Source organism: Pan troglodytes, chromosome 2 (assembly GCF_028858775.2).
Source record: "Pan troglodytes isolate AG18354 chromosome 2, NHGRI_mPanTro3-v2.0_pri, whole genome shotgun sequence".
Taxonomy (NCBI): Eukaryota; Metazoa; Chordata; class Mammalia; order Primates; family Hominidae; genus Pan; species Pan troglodytes.
Window position 1 is genome coordinate 57077064 of NC_086015.1, and position 17100 is coordinate 57094163.

Consider the following 17100-nt stretch of genomic DNA (forward strand, 5'->3'; position numbering starts at 1 on the left):
TCACTGGCTCGGTGTGAACACTCTCTGAGCAAGTCACAAGAGTTATGGGCTAGGCTGGGCGCAGTGGCTCATGCCTATAATCCCAGCACTTTGGGAGGCCAAGACAGGCAGATCACAAGGTCAGGAGCTTGAGAAGATCCTGACTAACACGGTGAAACCCCGTCTCTTCTAAAAATACAAAAAAATTAGCCAGGCATGGTGGCGGGCGCCTGTAGTCCCAGCTACTCGGGAGGCTGAGGCAGGAGAATGGCGTGAACCCGGGAGGCGGAGCTTGCAGTGAGCCGAGATGCACCACTGCACTCCAGCCTGGGCGACAGAGCGAGACTCCGTCTCAAAAAAAAAAAAAAAAAAAAAAAAGTCATGGGCTAGAAATGTACTACCATGGGGGAGAAAAAGAATACACTACCACAAATTGTCACACTTTTTAGGAAAATATTTTACAGAAAATGGCAGTATGCAGAGTGTTATTGAAGGGTTATAAATATATTCTCTGAGGGGTATTCTGAAGTTCTTTTAATGAAGGATAATAACTAAGAGCTTGGGCTACAAAGGCATATACAACACTGTAAGATTCAACTACAGAATGCTTCAAGATTCCAAACTCAGTTTCTTTAGAAATTCTGCGCCAGAACAGGAGCAGCATTTTTAAAATTCCTTACCAAGTAGCCCAGGTAACAACCAACTTTTAAAAACTTAGCTATATTTCTGCCAATGTACAAAAGAATACCACCCAAATACAGAAATTGATACAATTTGTTAATCCTTGCTGCTGCAATTTTCTCAAAACGAAAATACAAAAGCAAACTATCTGAATTCATAACAAGCAGCATACATTCAGGCCTTAGGCTTCAAAAGCATGGTCAACACCTCAGTAGTCTGAAGACATCTTCAGATGCTTTAGTCTCCCAAGACTCAGCTGGGGATTCTGCCTATGCCATCCCTTCTGCAACATGTGGTGGGTGGAGGGTGGGGAGAATGGGGGTGGTAGAAGGCCTCTCCACGACTCTCTACCTCCAACTCCTCTTACTCCACTGCACCCAGTTCCTCTACCTTTGGCATCTTCGGGGCAGGGAGGCTGGAGAACAGTCTACCCCAACAAATACACTAACTTAGAAAAAAAAACACTTTTAAGTGTTTAGTATTAGAAATACTAACTTAGAAAAAAAAACAGTTTAAATATTAGAAAACTTTTCTTAATCCAAGCAAATTCAATTATCATTAGTCTATGGTACTGTTTGCAGCAGCAAAAAAAAAAACCCAAAATATAAATAAATATGGAAACAATTAAATAAATATGGTGCATCCATGCAATAAACTACTAGGCAACCATTAAAAGAATGCAGCAGATCTGTGTGTACTTGGATATATCCAAGATATTTTCAGTGAAAAGAGCGAAGTGCAAAACAATGTCTAAAATATACCACCATTTGAGTTTTTTAAATATGGATGCGGAAATATATGATTTACACACATAGAATGTTTCTATAAAAATACAAAAGAAACTGGGAATAATAGTGGCCTACAGAAGGGACTGAGGAACTAGGGGTTTCAGTAAAAAGGAATACACTCTTTTTTGATATTCAAAAAAAATTTTTACTATGTATGTGTATCCCTGTTTAAAATGTTTTAAAGGCGTACTTAAGTCTGTGATGATGATTTTTAAAAATAAAGCAACAGAAGAAAAAGTAATGCCTATTAAAAGCAATCTCATTTTTCTTAACTATTTCTAAAGTCTTTGTGGCACAATTTGAATTCAGTAAAACAGGGGAGACTGGAGGGATTGGGAGTTTGGAGAGGTCCCTTTCACCCTCCTCCTTTAAAACTACAGTAACTTTCAACTGGCCATAATGCTAAAAAAAAAAAAAAAAAATTCTACTTGCTTCTCCAACAAAAATATTTGGCTCCATTGTAACCAACATTTAAAAGATACAAATACATTAGCAAGTCTGTGACTAAAGTTCAATTACATTTTATATGCTAATATGAAATGCTAATCATATTTTTTATGAGTCAACAGTTTTACATAAGATTATTTTGTTTCTAAACTAACAACTTTAGAATTACTGAAGCATCCAAATTACCTAAACTCACTCCAGTCAAGCATCAGTTCAGTAAAAAACTAAAGGGTTTTCCCCCATAGCTTCAAAATTCCCAATCTTCTCCATTTCCAAGCACGATGGGGGGCAGGGGCAAGGGAGATGGCAGGCAAAACCTAAGCCTGTCCAACCCTCTTCAGACTCTGTAGATGGCTCCTCCTGGTTTCAGGGATCCCAGCTCCTCATATAGACACAGCCATCATCAGCAATCCCACATTAAGTGCATTGATTCCATTAACAACAGTGGGAGGCAAGTGGCTCCACTGGCTTGGATTCTGAAGCTCAACCTGTCGCCCATGCACCTGCCAATAACAACAGGCTCTCTCATCAGTCACACAGGGCAAAGGAAGTGGAGCTGCCCCACCCCACACCCACACAGAACCAGACTGCTGACTGCCTCTTTGTAACTACTGCCACAAAAAGTAAAGCAAATGCCCTGCAATTGGATTTTTACTAATGGAAATGCATTTGTCGAGAATCCAAAGATGCTCAGTTATCTTGGAAAAAAAGTTACAACATGATCTTCAAAAATGAAGATGAGGAAAGGAATTTTGCCAACTTAAAACATTCATCAAAATAGATATTTAAAGCAGCAAAATATGACAAAATACTAGTTTCTCATTTTTTAAAAACCTGAACATTCAGAACTAAAACTATAACACTGTAAAAAAAAAAAAGTGTCCAGGGATAGGAAAAAAATATTTCTTAATCATGTATAAATTGGTTATTTATTCATACCTCCATTTACATACACATATTTGCCAGGTGCTCAGTACCAGGATGCCATGGTGATTAAAAGACAGACACAGTCCCTACCTTCAGAGCTTACAATAGTAAATGAACACAAGGAATAATGCATTGGTGTATAGTTTATCTCTCCCACAAGGGACAATTAGGAAAAACATCCTGGGAGTAGGTTCACAGGTTTTAATATTCTCTATAGAGTGGCTTTAAAGCATTTTATGATAAATTAAAATTAAAATATTAAAATGAGCTAAAAATAGAATATTTCATATCGTGAAAAGTGTCACTAAGAAAATCAATGGTGAGAAAAAAGTGCCTCTGGAATGGAGGTAAGGATGTCTAGGGAAGGCTTTGCTGAGCTGAACCCTCCATGATTAAAAGGAACTAAATGTAACAAACTTGATGTCCTGCCAGCTGGATACAATGGCTCATGCCTGTAATTCCAGCACTTTCAGAGCCCAAGGCGAGTGGAATGTTTGAGGTCAGGGGTTCAAGACCAGCCTGGACAACATGGCAAAACCCTACCTCTACTAAAAATATAAAAAGTAGCTAAGCATGGTGGTACATGCCTATGGTCCCAGCTACTTGGGAGGCTGATGTGGGAGGATCTCTTGAGCCCAGGAGGCGGAGGCTGCAGTGAGCCAGGATCACACCCCTGCACTCCAGCCTGGGTGACAGAGCGAGACCCTGTCTCAAAAAAATAAAAATAAATATTTTGATATCCTTGGGATGGACAGAAGACCCATATGGGAAAGCAAGTGGAAAAGTGGTAGAGGGGGGCAGGGAACAAGAAACAAAGTATTGTAGGCCACACAAGAAGTTTGGATTTTATTCTAATTACGATGGAAAGCCACTGGCAGCCTCTAAACCTGGAAATGACAAGATGAGATCTCATTAAACATAATCATTTCTTGTTTAGAACATAATACATTTTCAAATAGGAGTAACATTATAAGTGGATATGTTGCAGTATTGCTTCCATGCATTCATTCAGCTATAATTTATTTAGTGTCTACTCTGTGCTAGGTTGTGTGCAAGGTACTAACTAGGAATAAAACAGCATCTCTGACCTTGAGCTCACAGTTTAGTAGAGATGAGAAACACTGAAGAAATAATCACAATTGTAATATTTACAACAGTGGAATATATGGAATGCTGTGAGTGCCCAGAGCAAAGGGTGGTTAATGCAACCTGAGGGAGTCCAGGAGTGAAGGCTTCACAGAAGCCCTGGGCCTTAAAGGACAAACAGGGATTTCTTTAGCAGAACATTCCCCCCACACCTAAGCCTCTGATAGAATACAAGAAAATTTGGGGCCTACCAAAGACTCTGCCTTTTGAAGTATTTATGGGCCAGGTGCAAGAGCTCATGCCTATAATCCCAGTGCTTTGGGAAGCTGAGGTAGGAGGATCGTTTGAGGCCAGGAGTTTGAGACCAGCCTGGGCAACAGAGCAAGACCCTGCCTCTACAAAAATTTTTAATAAAATTTGCTTTTTTTTTTTTGAGATGGAGTCTTGCTCTGTAGCCCAGGCTGGAGTGCAGTGGCGCAATCTCGGCTCACTGCAGCCTCCGCCTCCCAGGTTCCGGCAATTCTCCTGCCTCAGCCTCCCAAGTAGCTGGGATTACAGGCACACATCACCACGCCCAGCTAATTTTTGTATTTTTAGTAGAGACGGGGTTTCACCATGTTGGCCAGGCTGGTCTCAAATGCCTGACCTCAAGTGATCCACCCACCTCAGCCTCCCAAAGTGCTGGGATTACAGGTGTGAGCCACTGCACCTGGCCCAACATTTTTTTAATACCAACTTTTTTTGCAGCCATTTTTACCCCCCTCAACTACAAGCTTTTATCAAAATTTTGAAAGAGATTTTGAAAAAATTCCAAATACTCTCTACTTAGATTCAAAAATTTTTAATTTCCTAATTATCTTTCTATATACACAAAGATTTATACACACACACATATTTTATGAGCCATCTGAAAATGCTGAGGATATCATACCTCACCCTCTAAACTCTTCAGCTTGCATCTCCCAAGAATAAGCACATTCTCCTTTATGTATAACTACAATGCCATTATCACACCAAAAAAGACAAAAAAAAAAAAAAAAAAATCGCCCTGGCGCAGTGGCTCACGCCTGTAATCCCAGCAGTTTGAGAGGCCAAGGCAGGCGGGTCACCTGAGGTCAGGAGTTCGAGACCAGCCTGATCAACATGGAGAAACCCTGTCTCTACTAAAAATAAAAAAATTAGCGGGGTATGGTGGCGCATGCCTGTAATCCCAGCTACTTGGGAGGCTGAGGCAGGAGAACTGCTTGAACCCAGGAGGCGGAGGTTGCGGTGAGCCGAGATGGCGCCATTGCACTCCAGCCTGGGCAACAAGAGCAAAACTCTGTCTCAAAAAAAAAAAAAAAAAAAAAAAAAAAAAAATCAACAATTCCTTAATATCATCTATTATCAGGTACTTCTTCTTTTTAAATACAAAGGACTTTGTTGAAATTTTATTGAAGGAATGTGTTTTAATAAACTGGTTAGATTTATTACTTGCATTGCATTTTGACATTTTTAAAATGTAATAATACTTTATAAAATTTAAGTTAAGGAATCTTTCCTTGGCAAGATTCATCACTGGCACGGGCATGGTAGCTCATGCGTATAATCCCAACACCGTGGGAGGCCCAGGCGGGCAGATCACTTGAGGTCAGGAGTTCGAGACCAGCCTGACCAACATGGTGAAATCCCATCTCTACTAAAAATACAAAAATTAGCTGGGTGTGGTGGTGCGTGCCTGTCTATAATCCCAGTTGCTCAGGAGGCTGAGGCAGGAGAATCACTTGAACCAGGAGGCGGAGGTTGCAGTGAGCCAAGATCGCACCACTGTACTCCAGCCTGGGTGACAACAGTCTGTTTCAAAAAATAAATAAATTAATTAATTAAAAATAAAATTTAAAAATAAATAAAAATTAAAAACATATTAAAAGAATAATTGTGGGCCAGGCATAGTGGCTCATGCCTATAAACCCAGCATTTTGGGAGGCTGACACGGGCAGATCACTTGAGATCACGAGTTCGAGACCAGCTTGGCCAACACGGAGAAACCCCCATCGCTACTAAAAATATAAAAAATTAGCCAGGCGTGGTGGCACGTGCCTGTAATCCCAGCTACTTGGGAGGCTGAGGCAGGAAAATTGCTTGAACCCTGGAGGCAGAGGCTGCAATGAGCCAAGATCGAGCCACTGCACTCCAGTCTGGGCGACAGAGCGAGACTCTGTCTCAAAATAATGATAATAATAATTTTGGTAATCAAATATACCAAGAAGTGTGACAGCGGTCCATGTGAGACTGACATTTTGGGAGCACTGCCTTAGCAGAACAACACCCTAAGCAGATGGAACATGGCAGGAAAGGATTTACAGGAGAGTGGGTTGGTGAGGCTGCAGAGGCCATGAGAGAAGTTAGGAATAAGCTGGACAAATGGACTGGGCCTGAGTGCTTCAAGGATTCCGCATGCCTTCCTGAGGAGTTTGGACTTCACCCGGCCAAATGTGGGATTTTATGTGACTAAAATCAAGTTTGTTTAGAAAGCTCTACTTGGCCTCAGTGTAGCTGGATGGATGGGAGAGGTGGGGAAGGTAGGGAGACCATTTGGAAGCAACAGAACAAGGTTTGTATTTTTCACTGCAAATATGTAACATTTTAGTTTTATGGGTTGAATAAGCCTACTACATTGATAAATGAACAAAACAAAAACAGTAAAACTAAACAAAGTTTATCTTGAAAATGTTCATGTTGGTAGAATAGCAACTTTCAAAAGAGTCAGCAGAGACTTAAGTAAATTTTTTTTAAATGGAGTCTCACTCTGTTGCCCAGGCTGGAGTGCAGTGGTGCCATCTCATCTCAATGAAACCCCCGCTTGCCAGGTTCAAGTGATTCTCCTGCCTCAGCCTCCCCAGTAGCTGGGATTACAGGCACATGTCACCACGCCCAGCTAATTTTTTATTAAAATTGATGGGGTTTCACTATTTTGGCCAGGCTGGTCTCAAACTCCTGGCCTCAAGTGATCCGCCCACCTCAGCCTCCCAAAATACTGGGATTACAGGCGTGAGCAACCGCACCCGGCCAGAGACGTAAGTAAATTTTGAAAGGAGCCCTTCAGCATTTTTGACAGTCTCAGCATTTGATGAAGCTCTTTTTAATATCTAGTTTCACTTTCCAAGGTGTCTTTCCTTTTCCTTGGCAAGGTTCATCACTGGCACTAGTTTTACATTTATCAGTCACAATCAAAATTTAAATTTCCAAAGGAAGGAGGTGGGGTACAGAATAGATAAAATGGTTTAAAACATAGAGCATGCCCTCAAAGCAGTGCTGACAGCAACTCTGAGGAGCTCCATTTATGCAGAATCCACTGGGAAGGCTGCCCCAAGAGCCAGCCGCCAGTCCTGCCTGGGAGGAGAGGGAAGCAGAGAATGTCCAGCTATCCTGCCGTGGGACAGGATGCTGGCCCTTCACCCCTACTCCACTAGGAGGACTCTCATTTTATTTTACTTATCGGGCTTCCTAGAAAGATTTCATTTGAACAAAGGGTTCCACAACTTTAAAAACACTTGAAAACCAAGGAGTCAGAACTGTACGTTCTAACTCCAAGGCTGGCAATTGAAGAATAAGACCTCAAGTTCCACAGGAAAGCTCCCAGTGGACAAAACAAACACCATCGCTGAGGAGCAATGTAAAGAAAGAGACCTGGGCAAACAGGCCCACTAGAGGACTGGCATCTTTGGAGTAGAAGGAGAAATTCTATTTTGGACCTGTGGGTTCTGAGATGCCAGTGTGGCACCCAACTTGGAAGCCCAACGGGCAGGGATGTAGGGGTCTTAGAGGAGCACAGGAGCTAGACAAACTCTAAATGTGGACAACTTCATTGAGAGAGATGTAAATAGAAAGAAGGGAAGGTCTTAAAAGGTTACAGAAGGCAAAGACAGAAAGGTCTGCCTCAAGACAGGGCTTTCTGGAGAACCTGAATTCTCCTCCAAGGTAGTCTATATCCAGGAGCAGAGAGAGGCACTGGCTGGAAGGCTGCAGGTGGCTTATGGGGCCACAGAAGGGAAAGAGGGAAAGAACAAAGTGGATTGGCTAGGGAGCAGCTCAAAGATTAGACAGTGGGTCCAGGCCTGATGGGGCTGGGACTCTGGGAGAAAATGAAGGTCACAATGAGATAAAAGACGAGGCATAGGGAGAACAGGGAATTCTTTCAAGGAGGCTGTAGAGAACCCAACATTTCACCAGCACACTATTCCGGAAAGCACTCCTGTCAGACAAAGTCAATAGAAAGCCAAAAACAGGAGTAAAAGTCAATGGCTAGGAGAGGAGCTAGGGTGAGGGCAGTTGGGTCTTACCGCCCTGACTGGCTGCGGGATCATGCAGCCCTCCTCAAGCACTTGCTGCAGAAAAGGAAGACTCTCCCTAGAAGGGGAGGCCAGAAGAGACCACCCAGCCCTCTGCTTCCCTTGTCATAGCCATTCCTGAGAATGGAGCCTGACAACAAAGAAAGTCATATGAAGCTCTTCTCTGTTGATTGAGGAGCCCAATTGAATACTTACAGGAAAACTGGGTACAGATAATGCCTAGGAGAAGATCTAAGCCTGTTTCCCAATTTGCATATGGTGTTATTCATATTAACGATAAAGAAAACTACGTATTTTTAAGCGCAACTATAACTTGATTGAGGGCTGGAAAGCCAACATTAAAAGAGAAATAAAATTAAATTAATATTAATTACATTAAGAGATCAAGGGATTCAGATGTTTTAATACCATCATAAACACCTATAACAACAATAATACACCCGAAGTTTCTCAAATTTCTATCTTTAGCTAGACCACCCAACCCTGCTCATTTTGCTCAATGATAAAAATGAAAACCAGGCTGGGCATAGTGGCTCATGCCTGTAATCCCAGCACTTTGGGAAGCTGAGGCTAGAGAATCACTTGAGGCCAGAAGTTTTGAGACCAGCTTGGACAACACTGAGAGACCCCATCTCTACAAAAAATGTTTTAAAGGCCCGGCGCAGTGGCTCACACCTGTAATCTCAGCACTTTAGGAGGCCAAGGCGGATGGATCGCCTGAGGTCAGGGGTTCAAGACCAGCCTGGCCAACATGATGAAACCCTGTCTCTACTAAAAATACAAAAAATTAGCCAGGCATGGTGGCAGGCACCTGTAATCCCAGCTACTCGGGAGGCTGAGGCAGGAGAATCACTTGAAACCAGGAGGTGGAGGTGGCCAAGATTGCACCGCTGCACTCCAGCCTGGGCAACAAGAGCAAAACTTTGTCTCAAAAAAAAAAATGTTTTAAAAAATTAGCCAGGTGCTGGGGGCATGCACCTCTAGTCCTAGCTACTCAGGAGGCTGAGGCAGGAGAAGTGCTTGAGCCCAGGCACTCCAGTTTAGACAACTGTCTCCTACCCTGTATCTCCTCCCCTAACCATTGACTTTTACTACCGTGGCTCTATGCTCTATTAGACAACATCATGCCAAAGAAACTGATACTTTCTCAGAAAAGCCTTACTAACTCTAGGAAACAACTAACCATTCTTAAGAATTGAATAGTAACACAACGCACAATAAAAATCAGGCTTCATGACATTTACTGTCTATTCTTCAATGGTTTCCAGAAAGTCAAAAACATCCTTGCCATGAAGAAAGGACAGTAATTAAGAGATGGCCTCCCCCCGGTAACAAACAGTATTAGGAAACTCATCCCACATTTACTACATTAATACAGCCATTAAAAATAATAATGGAGGAAAATATAACTCTTTAACCATTCTGAAAGTACATACCTGCTCAACTCTCTATTATCCTTAACTGTCAAACCTGCTTTCTCTCCAACCAGGATTGGACATCTATATTTCACAAATACAGAATTAAAGTGATACAGCAAATCTAAAATACAAAGCATTAATTAGGTGGTATCATTATTATGTAAGTCATTAAGCCTTTTTAAACACGTACTAGTTTTCTATCAATACAGAAACAAGAGTGAAATATGGCAAAACCTCAACTAACCAGAACAGCTGGGGATTGAGTCACTGAATATGCCTTTCAGATAGGTGAACGCTTATTTACAATTCTGAACACACACATTTTTTTGGTTAACTGTTCTGGACGACATGCTTTGACACAGGCCCACACCACGAATGTCAGTGATCACACAGTAAGATGGCATCCTGAGACCCAAAAGGCCTTACTCCTTACTCAATGTTACCCCGGACTCCTGCAACCTTTGCTTTTATATTTTCCTTGTCTTCCACCCTGCTGTCACAATCTGCTCTGTTTCTTTTGTTCGAATAAGCAAGTGTGCCCAAACTGTATCTAAGGACAAGGTACCTGGTTCTCTAGGCTCTGCTGGGCACATACGGAGTTCTTCCAAGGGAGGTAAACAAATCCTAGCAAACAGTATTCTGTGACCTGACCTCCACTTTACCTGCTGTGGAAGTCTTTCAAATAATTTACTTCCTCAAAAAAAATTCTGACACATGCTACAACATGGATGAACCTTAAAGACATTATGTTAAGTGAACTAAGGCAATCACAAAAGGATAAATACTGTATGATTCCACTTAGATGAAGTACCTAGAATAGTCAAAATCATAAAGACAGAAAGTAGAACAGTGGTTGTCTAGGGTGGGAGGAGGGGAGTTGGGGAATCCCTGTTTCATGGGTACAGAGTTCCAGTCTGGGAAGATTAAAAAAGTTCTAGAGATGGATGGTGGTAATGGTTACACAACAATGTCAATGTACTTAATGCCACTGACCTGTACATGTAAAAGTGGTTAAAATGGTACAATTCATGCTATATGTATATAACTTACCACAACCATATGTTTACAGAGTCTCTCTCTGTTGCCCAAGCTGGAGTGCAGTGATGTCATCTCAGCTCACTGCAGCCCCCACCTCCTGGGTTCAAGCAATTCTCTTGCCTCAGCTTCCCAAGCAGCTGGGACTACAGGCGTCCGCCACCACGCCTGGCTAATTTTGGTATACTTTTTTTAAATTTGATTTCATTTAAGTTCCAGGATACATGTGCAGGATGCGCAGGTTTGTTACATATAAACATTTTTAATAATAAAAATTTATATCCTCATTATATATCACTATGTTCTAGACAGGCAATATGCTAAGTGCATTGGTGTGATCACCATCTAACCACTCCAAGAGGGTTATTTTATGACGCAAGTCAAAATGAGCCCAAAAGGTATCTTAAAGTTACAATTCAAAATTACCATATACTATTTTTAACACAGAAAAAGCATATTTTAGAAGAACCGATCCTTAAGAAAGAACACTAGAAAAAACTGAGAGACAGGAAAGCACTCTAGTCTGGGGAGCAAATTAATGTGAACAGAAATGAAGAACCAGTGGCAGCCCATGGGCAGCCTTACTACTGAGCAAATATTCCATAGTAGCCACCTCAAATGCTTTTTTAAAAACTCTTCAGGGTATAAAAAATAATAATTTGGAATTCAAATCTGAGTACTTGTTGGCTAACACTTTAAATTGAATATCAGCAAGAAAAACTCCTGAGGCATTTTAGTAATTGCTAAATTTCTCATCCCAGCTCATGTTGTCATTCCAAATGTGTGACTGTCCCACACTTTCAACTGCCAACAAACCACCTTCCAACTCTCATCTAAGATCCTCTCCAAATACCATCTCAGACAGAACCCAAGTTTCCCAGATAAACAGATACTGACACTTAACAACCCTATCTGCCCCACATCAGTTTAATAATTAACCTTTCTCTAGACTAAGCAAAAACATCAAAAAAGAACCAATGCACCAGACCAGTATGCCAGTTAAAAAAAAAACAAAAGACCCAATGCACACAGTACTGTGCATCATGTTGGAAATATCACCTTATAGCCTCTCTCTGCATAGTGACATGCTTGGCTCACTGAAGTTACTCAACTGTTCAAACCACAGAGTTCAACAGGTACTTAACACATCATTTAACACACAATATACAGACTACTTTTTTTTTGTTTCTATTTGTTTTTTTGAGACAGGGTCTTGCTATGTCACCAGGCTGAAGGGGTGTGATCACAGCCCACTGCAACGTCTGTCTCCCTGCCTCAAGAGATATACCTGCCTCAGTCTCCCGAGTAGCTGAGACTACAGGCATGCACCAAGACACCTGAAATTTTTTTTTTTTTTTTTGTAGAGACAGGGCTTCCCTATGTTGTCCAGGCTGGTATCAAACTCCTGGACTCCAGAGATCTGCCTGCCTTGGTCTCCCAAAATGCTGGGATTACAGGTGTAAGTCACTGCGCCCGGCCTATTTTTTGTTTTTAAATAAATTCCTTGAGTGACTGCCTGAAGACAAAAGAGAGCTAAATAAGGTTATAAACATCCTCTTGAATAAAAGAAAGAATAATTACATACACGTTTTCAGGTGTCTCTGAGTTAGAGGAAAAGGTTTACAATCAAATCATTAAGACTTATGCAGTGAAGTAATATGATTTTTCTATTAATAACATGTCGGTGTTCTTATCCTTCCTCCCCCTTTTGAAAAGTTTAAACATGAATCTGCAACAACCTGACCACATTCTTTCTATTTTAAATCATTTTCTGCGAGGCGCGGGGGCTCATGCCTGTAATCCCAGCACTTTGGGAGGCCAAGGAGGGTGGATCACCTGAGATCAGGAGTTCAAGACTAGCCTGACCAACATGGTGAAACCCCATCTTTACTAAAAATACCAAAATTAGCCAGGAATGGTGGTGCATGCCCATAATCCCAGCTACTTGGGAGGCTGAGGCAGGAGAATTGCTTGAACCCAGGAGGCAGAGGTTGCAGTGAGCCATGATCGTGCCATTGCACTCCAGCCTGGGCAACAAAAGTAAAAGTCTGTCTCAAAAAAAAAAAAAAAAAAAAAAAATTCTTTTCCAATGAGGTTAGTATCCCCCGAAGAATGGGAGACTCCTATCAAAATCCCACTCCCCAAACTCTAATGGTTTAAAATCTCGCAAGTAACCAAAATCCCCACACACTTTTATCCCATTTAATAACTATGTATATACAGAAATATTATTTTCAAATACAAAATACCCCAGTTAGGTAACGAATGCTATATAATAAAAGAAAAATAATCTGCCATAAGGAAGTTGTATCATTTACTCATTACAAGTTCTTTTATGTTATTCCAAAATATTGGTTATAAGCCAAATAATCCAAGAAAGCAAAATTTTGGAAAATTATAAGAGAAAAAATGTAACATTAAAAATATTAAAGATGTAAAATGTCTGCCTAAATAATGGCCTTTTGGTTTTTGGACTGTATCTATTTACTTAATGTGAACATAACATGACGCCAAAATAAAAAGCCAATGAAGTTTGTATAGTTCATCTTTTCTACAGACTTTAGAGTTAAATGATACCTGCTGCTACACCACCATTCCACAGCTAAACCCAGTCTAGGTATCACTGTGAAAGCAAAAGTATACTACAGAAGCAGGAAGATTATGGATAGGCAAATCATACTGGGTTGGTTGGTTTGTTTTTTGAGACAGTGTCACTCTGTTACCCAGGCTGGAGTGCAGCAGTGCAATCATAGCTCACTGCAGCCTCGAACTCCTGGGCTCAAAGGATCCTCCCACCTCAGCCTCCTGAAGAGCTGGGACTATAGGTGCCCACCACCGCGCCTGGCTAATTTTTTTATTTTTTTGTAGACACAGGGTCTCCCTTTTCTTTCATCCAGGCTGGCCTCGAACTCCTGGTCTCAAGCGATCCTCTTGCCTAGCCTCCCAGAGTACTGGGATTATAGGCGTGAGCCACTGTGCCTAGCCAGCAATCATTTTTAAAAGGAACAATCTGAGTTTACAACAAAACAGCAAAAAAAGGAAATTCCCTTTCATTGTGTATTTTGTTTCTCGTTGTGTATCTCTTTAGTTGCTTCTCTTAAAAATGTAATAGATTTTAAATTAAACAATCTGATCACATAAAAGCCAAGAAATTTAAAAAGAGCCACAAAAAGAAACAATGTATCAATAATAGCTAAGTCATCAATTACTCTCTTGGCTAATGAGGCTGTGAATCTTGGGTGGAGTGACCAAATCCAGCTTAGTTGCTGGTCAGTCAGTTGGCTGGCTAGCTTAACACAGAAAGACAGAATTATTCAGCGAAATCATTTCACAAAAGAAAACCTTTTAACTTTGTGGACTATTCCCCATGGATCCCTACACCACAGGCCTTAGAACATTCCCAACTTTTGTCACACAGGTATCTTTGCAGTAAAAAACACAAGCCTTTGTTAGGAACTAACAAAATAAGAATTCACTTACAACATCTAACCCATCTCCTTTACAGTAGAAACAAGAAAAGGCACAAGAAGACATTGGTGAAGGAAATGCAAATTGTTGCAGCATTTGCTTCAGTGGAGAATATTTAAAAGTCCACCTTCCTAGAGAGAGGGTTAATAAAAAAAAAAAAAGGTATCTTAGTCATGCTGATTTTTTTAATCACACCTGACATAATTTTTGTTAACCTTTTGTTTTTGCTTTCATTGTTGGACTTTAAATGATTTGATAAACCAGCTGACTATCCTGTATATATAAGTCAACTGCTGTCATTGAAAAGGTTGTTAAAGCTTCACGCACACATTCTTAATTCACTTAACTTTAAGAAACCAATTTTCATTCAATTTTCTCAGCAAATTCTAGGCATTAAGAAACTGATTCATCTACTGACACCTTAAACTCTAACTTGTTAGGAAAATTCATGATTCATTCTTCAAATCTGTTGTCTACAAATATATAGTACCTATATTCTAAAAATGGGAAGTCATAGATTAATACCATTGTCTGTGAACATAAGGACTCCCAAGAACTACCAATCGTAACCTGCAAAGTATTGCCCCCACTGAAAAGTGACCTTCTAAGAAGTTCCTCAGGACAGAATTTTAAGATATTCTGGATTACAAAAACCCTAAGAATCATTATAAAAGCAAAGGGTCATGGCCAACACGGCCATAACTCCAAGTTTACATACAAGCTATCCTCAGTTTGTTAGTATTGCCCCTTTAACCCTCAAAAGGGTCCTGTTTTGAGGCAAAACTCATCTGTGGTGACAGAAGTCAGAATTGTGGTTGCCTTGGGGAGGGCGAATGTGTTTACTGAATGGAAAGGATACAAGGCCTGAAAATGTTCCATATCTTGATCTGAGTGTGGTTATCAGGGCATATACATATATAAAAAGTCATTGAATTGTACCCTTAAGATCTTTCGGTAGGTTATACATACCTCCATAAAAATACATATAATTTTTAAGCACATTGAAATACATTGTTAAAAATCTCTTCAAATAATCATATAAAACCATTCTGGATCTAGCTACCAAGATGTTTTTTCCAAATGAATTTTAATAAAGACACACATTGCGAGCACTTTTATGTAGAACCTCTCAAAATATACACTGTGATTTCTAAGAATCTTTCAGTTAAGAAAGCCACCGAATTTTCGAACTGAAAGCACCCCCAAACATCATCTGTTTATCTTAATGTTGCAAATAAGGAAAATCAAAGCTACAATGGGTAAGAAATGTGCCCAAGATAAGGCAGTTAGTCAATGACAACGGTAATAACAGAACTGTTTCCTGATCTCTGGCCGTTTCTACCAGGCCGTTACTTTTCTGACATCGCAAACAAATCTTAACTCCGAATCTACCTACGGCCTAATTCAACAAATGCCTCAAAACGCTAGTCAACAGGCCTCAAAGTGTACACATGAAGACACATCTTCCTTCATCCTCTCGCCAGCTGACAAATTAATGATTACACGTTCAGGCACTTTACCCAGATGCAATAAAATTAAGAATGACATCTTAGAAAATGTGGTTCAAGAGAAGACATACGCGGGGATTGACAAAATCCATCTTACTTCCTTTCGAATCTCTTTGATGGTTACTTGGTTCTCAAACACAGATCACTGCTAACAGGACTCAAAATCACCACTTGGGACCATCAACCAGTGCTGCTTCGGGCGACCCGCTGGGAACACCCCCACCTGACCTGAGCGTCCACCACTCCTTGAGCACAAGCTCTGGGGGTGACCTGTGCCTGCCGGCTTAGTTTTAGACCCTACGGGAACAGCTGACATCTTGTGAAAAACTTAGCATAACGTACATCCTTTCCGCGGGAATTTATTTCTGTTCGCACAAGGCGTTTCTGCTCCGCACAGAGCAGGCCTTGCTTCCCAGGACGCCGCTCGCCCCTCCACAGCCTCCTTTTCAGCGTCCAAAATCGGACTTTAGGAACAGAAATCGAAACGGTCGCGGACCTCCCGAGCGGCAGGTCGGGGCGCTGCCGGGTCGGCGCGGGGTCCAGCGGCGGTGCCCGGCGGGCCGCGGCGCGGGAGAGGCCCGCTCACTTCACAACGGCGGCCCGGAGCCACCGGGTGCGGCGGCCGCTAGACGCTCCGCCACCGCGCAGCGACCGCCCGGGCCCTCCGAAGTTCCGACCGGCCGCGCGCCCGGCCCCAGCTGCGGGTTCGCGCCCCGCCCGGAGCGAGCCCGGGGGGCGGGTCCGCGGGGGCTCGGCGGGCGGAGCGCGGGGCGCGCGCGGGGAGGGGCGCGCGGCGGGCCCGGCGCGCCGGGGAACTTGGGCGCCCGCCACTGCCGCCGCCCGGCCACTTTCCTTTCACGCTTCCCGCGGGCTGATGCGCGCCGCGCTGCCTGCCAGGGGCTGACGGCCGCCGCCGCTCTCCGCCGCGGCGAGGCGCCCAGGCGCGCCCCTGCAGCCGGCCGGCCGGCGCGCGGGACCGCGGGGCCGCGCGCGGGCGCCGCGCTCCCCCCGCCCCGCCCCCGCCCCCAACGTGCCGCCGCCGCCGCCCGTTGGCGCCTCAGCCCGCGCGCCCGCCGGCGCCCGGCGGTTTCCCGTTGGCAAAGTTGCGCGGCCGCTTCGAAGGGGACGCCGTACGGTCCCCCGCCCCGGCGCCGCCGCCGCCCCTCCAGGCCGCCGCGCGGGAAGGCCCAGCCGGCGGCCCCGCTTTTTTACCTGCCGGGAGTTTTCGCGCGCGCGCTCGCTCGATCGCTCGCTTTTCCCCCTCTCGCGCTCGTTTTCTTTCTTTCTTTCCGTCTTTTCGCTCCCCCGCGCGGGCGCTTTTTCCTCCCGCGCTGCCCGCGCTCGCCCGCTCGCGCCCTCCTTCCTGCTGGGTTCGGCGGAGCGGGGCGGCCGGCAGCTCTCCCCGCCCCCCTCCACCCGCGCTCCGGCGGAG

The 17100-nt window shown here is 43.2% G+C and overlaps 1 protein-coding gene across 6 annotated transcripts in view; it reads right to left on the reverse strand.

Moving 5' to 3' along the window:
• Positions 1–17100, reverse strand: part of SFMBT1 (Scm like with four mbt domains 1) — a 145695-nt gene that overhangs the window by 127690 nt on the left and 905 nt on the right. The window contains exons 1-2 of one of the 6 annotated variants that reach the window (XM_054681987.2): positions 16011–16359; positions 14173–14291 (exon numbers count right to left, since the gene is read on the reverse strand). The exons of 1 other annotated variant lie outside the window; for it this stretch is intronic. The gene's annotated coding sequence lies outside the window, so the exon portion shown is untranslated. Of the gene's footprint in view, positions 1–14172; positions 15987–16010; positions 16395–16880; positions 17055–17100 lie in introns of those variants that run through there. 4 more of the 6 variants (XM_016941278.4, XM_054681989.2, XM_016941279.4 and 1 more) reach the window with 4 other exon arrangements.